This window comes from Toxorhynchites rutilus, chromosome 2 (assembly GCF_029784135.1).
Source record: "Toxorhynchites rutilus septentrionalis strain SRP chromosome 2, ASM2978413v1, whole genome shotgun sequence".
NCBI classification, from domain to species: domain Eukaryota; kingdom Metazoa; phylum Arthropoda; class Insecta; order Diptera; family Culicidae; genus Toxorhynchites; species Toxorhynchites rutilus.
The window spans coordinates 80,381,211-80,387,585 of NC_073745.1; positions in this window are offsets into that span (position 1 = coordinate 80,381,211).

The window sequence follows — 6,375 nt, forward strand, 5'->3', positions numbered from 1 at the left end:
ACGCATCTATCGCAATTAATAGAATGTTATGTTTCATTAGATAAACAATTGATTAACTGTGACATGTTGAGCGTTATCTAAACGCCCTAACTGCCTTGTTTTGATTGGCCCGATTTACGGTTTCCCCAACACGACCATCAAAACCAAGCAGACTTGTGGAAATCGGCATTGAAAATACATGAAAGTAGGGCGAGCTTTTGCTCGGTGTGTTCCCTAACAGAGATTTCAAAACTAATGTGCCTGGAGAAATTGGCATTGCAAATTCATGCAGGTCGGAGGTATTTTTGTTCTATAGAAGTTGAAGTTGTTGGTTCATGCAAGTCGGGGGTATTTCTGCACCCGCAGTTTTGTTTTGCATAGCGGGTACGGGTACGGGTACGGGTACAACGTTTTTGCTCGGTTATTCAAGATTGCATTGAAGGATATGACTTCATATGTTCAGCTCACAGAATTTCTAAGCACACCATTTGATGATTAGGCAAAATGTTGATAACCATTTGCTGCGATAACGCCTATTGATTAAACAATATGCGTTTAAGGTACATGTTCGAAACTGAGTGCCTAAAGTTCATCAAATCAAGCAAATTCGCAGTTCGAGAAGTACATACACTTGAGAGATGCAAACTTTAGGGGTAGAAGTAAAATAAATAATCGTTTGATAATTCTTCCGTTCACATATTTTGTCCTATCCATCATACCAAATGTAAAAGGACTGTCATTAAATTTACTTGAAACGAAGAACATAATCTATCACAATGCATGAATCGACCTTACATAGCCTTTGTACAATAATTTTACTCACATTTAATTGAATTGGGAAATTGTTTCATTCAATCAAAAATTTAATCAATACAAACAAATGAAAAATTTAATCAATACAAACAAATGATTGCTAAGCTAAGATAGTCCCACGTCAACCTTGCGGTTATATCATAGATATAACCCACCCATTTTTTTGTTAAGTTATGTTTCGTAAAAGGATTCATTGTGTTTAATTTTTACGTCCAATTTCTATATGATAATTTTATGCGCAATCTGTTCCCAACGAAACCTTGCGGCAAATGCCGTCGATAAAGAGGCGAACCAGCCCAGAAGACTGAAAAACTTTCAAATAATGAATTTAAAAAAAAAGACTTCCCACGCAAAGGACGACCACTACCCTCTTCAACTGTTGAAAACATCGACAAAATAAAAGGAATGGTACTCGGAAATCATCATTTAAGTTTGAGAGAGCTAGTCCGTAAATTGAAATATTAGGTTGGGGGTTATGCATTATTTTTGCGTGAAATTCAAAACCTCATTTAATATATTTAGTATTGTCCGATTTGGGTCAAACGTGCACCGTGCATGAGGCTGTTAAGCATCACCACTTAATGTCGCTCCTACAATGACGAGGGAAGGAATCCCTGAGACTCGCTTCTGTGTCTGATTTTTTTGTAAAGCTGTCTTATGAAGGAGTGAGATTAGAAATGTATACAAGAAACGAGTAGTCCAATACGTAGGATGGCTGGAAGGTAATTCATTAGTGAATTTCGTGTGCACCTATAGGGAACTTTGGCATCCTGCTTGCCAATATTCGGACATTGACTTAAATTAGTTTCATACGAACAAAACCGTATAAATTATTTGAATAAAAGTAATGGCTGTTTTTAACCCTCCTGTACTCGCGTGCAAAATCATAACACGTATACTCGCGCACGGTGTCACAGACCGAAAATTGAACTTCTCTGTAATGTTGCCATGTGTATTTTTCAGGCTTTATTGGCATTTATTTGAAGAAGAGGGTATGATTAAATGAAAAAACCCAAAAAAATATGTTTTCTTCGTCTTTTTTATGTTTTAATAGTCATCTAATTCAGCCTCCTCAAAACAGAGTAATTTTTGATACTCCAACACAAATACCGAAAATTGAATTTTTCACTGTTATTAATTGATAGAAAGCAACTGAATATAATTCATGGAAGTATAAAGAGCTAAAAAAATGGGTGGGTTATATATATATATATATATATATATATATATATATATATATATATATATATATATATATATATATATATATATATATATATATGATATAACCGCAAGGTTGGCGTGGGACTACCTTAGTTTAGCAATCACTTGTTTGTATCGATAAAATTCTTGATTGAGTAAAACAATTTCCGAATTCAATTAAATTGAATATATTTGATTTGTGAGTAAAAAGATTGAACATGTAAGGTCAATTCATTGTGATAGATTATGTTCTTCGCTACAATAAATTAAATGACAGTCCTTTTACGGACAAAATATGTGAACAGAAGAATAATCAAACGATTATTTTATTTTACATTTCCCTCTGAAGTTTGCATCTCTCAAGTGTAGGCACCTCTCGAACCACGAATTTGATTAAAACCTGAAAGTTCATTCGCCTCTAGTGTCTGCACCATTTTTCCAGGTTTCGAAGTAAGTTTAGAAGACCGTGTTAGGGGAACACATAGACAAGCGAGTACAAAAGTACTCGCAGTTGGGATTTATTTGCAAAGCCGATTTCCCCAGAAACCTTGGATTTGAAGTCTGTGTTAGGCAAACACAATTCAGTCGAACCAAAATGCTCTCGACCTGCATGTATTTGCAATGCCGATTTCCCCAGACACATGGTTCTGAAATCTGTGTTAGGGAAACACATTTCAGTCGGAACAAAAATAGCCCCCCACCTGCATGAATTTGTAATGCCATTTTCCCCAGACACCTTGAATGTGTTGGGAAAACACATTTCAGTCGGAACAAAAATACCCCCGACTTGCATGAATTTGCAATGCCAATTTCCCGACACTCCATGAATTTGAAGTCTGTGTTAGGGAAACGCATTTCAGTCGGAATAAAAATGCCCCCAACTTGCATGAATTTGCAACGCGAATTTCCCGACGCTCCATGGATTTGAAGTCTGTGTTAGGGAAACACATTTCAGTCGGAAGAAAAATTCCCCCGACTTGCATGAATTTGCAATGTCGATTCCCTCCGGGCACCTTGGTTTTGAAATCTCTGAACATATTTTGGTGGGAACAAAAACTTCCCCTACTTTCATGTGTTTGCGATGCCGATTTCTCCAACGCTGCTTGTTTTCGAAGTCTGTGTTAGGGAACACATTTCGGTGAGAACGAAAACCCCCCTACTTTCATGTATTTGCAATGTCGATTTCCACAAGGCTGCTTAGTTTTGATGGCTGTGTTGGGGAAACCGTAAATCGGACCAATCAAATCGAGGCAGTTTGGGCGTTTAGATAATGCTTAACATTTTACAGTTATTATATTGTTTATCTTATAAAAATAACATTTTATTGATTGCAATAGACGCGTAGAAATATTCCCTATCAATTGATGCAAACATCTTTCTGATCCAGTAAGAAATGTTCGAGTTATTAGCATTCGGAATCTTTAATTTTTTCCTGCATGTTCTGCGTTTAGGTTTTCATTTTACCCCCCATATATTTCGGTTAGACGTAGTCCCACTTCAAAAATAATATGAAATCGTATTAATCGATTGTGGTTTCATTGGAGTAAGAATCAGAACATAGCATAACTGCATGCTCGAAGCAAACATATTTTTTTCATTTCATGCAGTTGTTGCGTGTTTTCGGGTCTTTTATCGAAGAATGTATACCGACCTTCTATATAATCACCAGATGATAAAGGTTCTGGAATATAAAGTTAGCATATTTCTAATATTCTTTGTCTCTGTATTCTTGGTAAACTAAGAATTAATGCCTTTTTATAGATAGGGCATAAAAAGATGATATAAAAGGATTTCTAGGAACTTCCTTTTCTTTCTCTTGTTTTTTTGTTGATATTTTTCACTATAAAAAAAAATCCCCGAAACTGTAACTGTTAAAAATTACCATAAACTACCGATCTGTTTATAGTTTACTGTTTACAATTCTTCCACAAGTGAAATTCTATCACAAGTGTGTATATGTATGACCATTATATTTAGCGAATAACTATACGAAAGTCAAACATATATTTTGCACTTGAACGTATGAATCTAACGACGAATATATCGACGAATAGTTAATATATGGACCCGTTCAATCCAGTTACAAAAGGGACTGAAATCAAATAAGAATAGTCCGGTAATGATTATATGCATTATATTCAATAAATATTCCACGCCATTAACATTAATTTATACATTTCATTCAACAATATTCTAGAATATGAAAAAAGGCACTTGTCCAGAAAAGTTACTCCTATACTCGCGTCGGTGTGTCAGACCGAAAGTGTTAAAAAAGTGGCACACGTCCCCTTTGTACCAACACATGCGATACGCTAAACGATGACGAACGACGGATAACGAAGCTAGAGAGAAACGCAAAGTCGTAGTGTTGATATCTTCTGAGATATTTTTAGAAGTCTTTGGTTAAGCAAAATATTGAAATAATATACCAAGTGCAGCAAAAAAAAAATTCTGTTTGTGGCAATCAAGTTGTTACGGCCTTATAACAGGTTAACCAACAGTAAAGTCTTTAAATTAGTAAGAATTTTGTGTGAATATGACAAAAACTAGTTTGAAACTTTGTTCGAAAAATTCAGCTCTAGGGGTCTGAGGTATCACTTAATTCTGGAAAAGGGGTCTATCGACCAAAATAGTTTGAGAACCCCTGCTCTATATGATACCACGCATAGCCACAGGCATCATGCAGGGACACTTGGTTCGCTTTCTGGGCCAGTGAAATCATTGGTCCGTTCTTTTTCAAGAGTATCCGGCCAGAAAGAAACAGTTAATTGCGACCGCTACAGACCCATGATCATCGAGTTTTTGTAGGACAATTAAGTGCCCTTCAAAGGCTTAAGCAAGATGAACGAATGATTTCACGTAATGACCTCCACGATTATGCGATTTAACTTTGGACTATTTTTATGGGGGCTAAAAAACTCGATTGCGTGATTATGGACGACAAAGCCTAGGTCGAGGGAGACTTTAAACAACTTTGTGGACAGGATGAAAATGTCGAGGTTCGCGAATAAATATCTGGTTTGGCAGGATGTTTGTACCTGTGGCTTCAAAAGCTCCATTCCCATTGCGATTGAGCCCGTCAACCGGAAAATTCACGTTAACACGTTCGTCGCCCCGTCACCCTAATATGGGTGATACTTTCCTCGTTCCAATTGAATAGGATTTTTAAATGGAATTTGAAAGAATACTATAGGATATGTGAAATAATAATAAAATCATAACCATATCATTATAATCTTTATACTATACTTTTTATTAATTTATAGTACGGATGGTTTGTACTGCAGTTTTTCGCAAAACCCATATAATATGATTTTGACATTTGTTATTGTTGTCAATTCGTCTTCAAATTAAAATTATGTTACTAGATCATGTAAAAGTTGTCTATAAACTAAGTTTGATCTTCATTTAATTATTTATCCGCGAATTGGGCCCAGCAAGAAACTTAAAAACGTCGCGTTGGGCAATGAACGTTTTAATAAGTGTCTGGAAAAAACATCTGCTGCCTATCCTGAACCAACACGATTGTTCTGTGCAGTTTTGTTCGGATTAGGTATCCTGCCATCGCGACGAAAAAGTCATGAATTGGTCGCTAACAACATATAGGTAGTGCCTATGGACAAGAACCCTCATAACAGGTCAGAGCTCGACCTAACAGAGAAATATTGGGTTATCGTCAAGGGGAACCTAATGAAGACCTAAACAGAACTGTTGGGAACGATAAACAGTTTAAGGGGGTATTCTAGTGTAGAGACACGAATTTCGGACGTTTTTTCGAACTCCGTAAAAATAAAACAAAGAATATTTTTACTATCCATTATATCATTATTCGTTTATCTATCTTTCAACAATAAAACAAAAATAGGACGGAAAAAAAATATTCATAATTAGAATAGTTACATGCTGGTGAAGTGAGGGTGTTCAAAAAAAAGTTGTGCCATGGCGTACACGATTCCAGTCCTTCTGGTTATCTGAAACAAAAAAATCGAACAGATTCTGAATCAGTAAAGATGTCGCTATGGCATGAACCTCGGACAAGTCAAAAACATGGGTTTTAACAAAATGGCGGTCGTTTGAAAACAAAAATGCTGTTTAAAACGTTTTTTTTGCGTTTACCGATTTTTTAAAAATCGCCTTTCGCCATTCCTTTAAATTCTACGTGAATCACCAATCTGACCAACTTCTTACGTTGCACATTTAATATTTGCCTTGTAAATAGAACACTCCGAAGTAATTTTTCAAAAAACACAGATAAAGGCTTGGTGATTATGCGAAAACCTGATTTTTATGCCCTGCGGCTAAACGAAAAAAAACGACGTTTGAATGTCTATATTCACCGATGCCGCCTTGTGTGTGGATTGTGGCGCGCGTCCTTTCAAT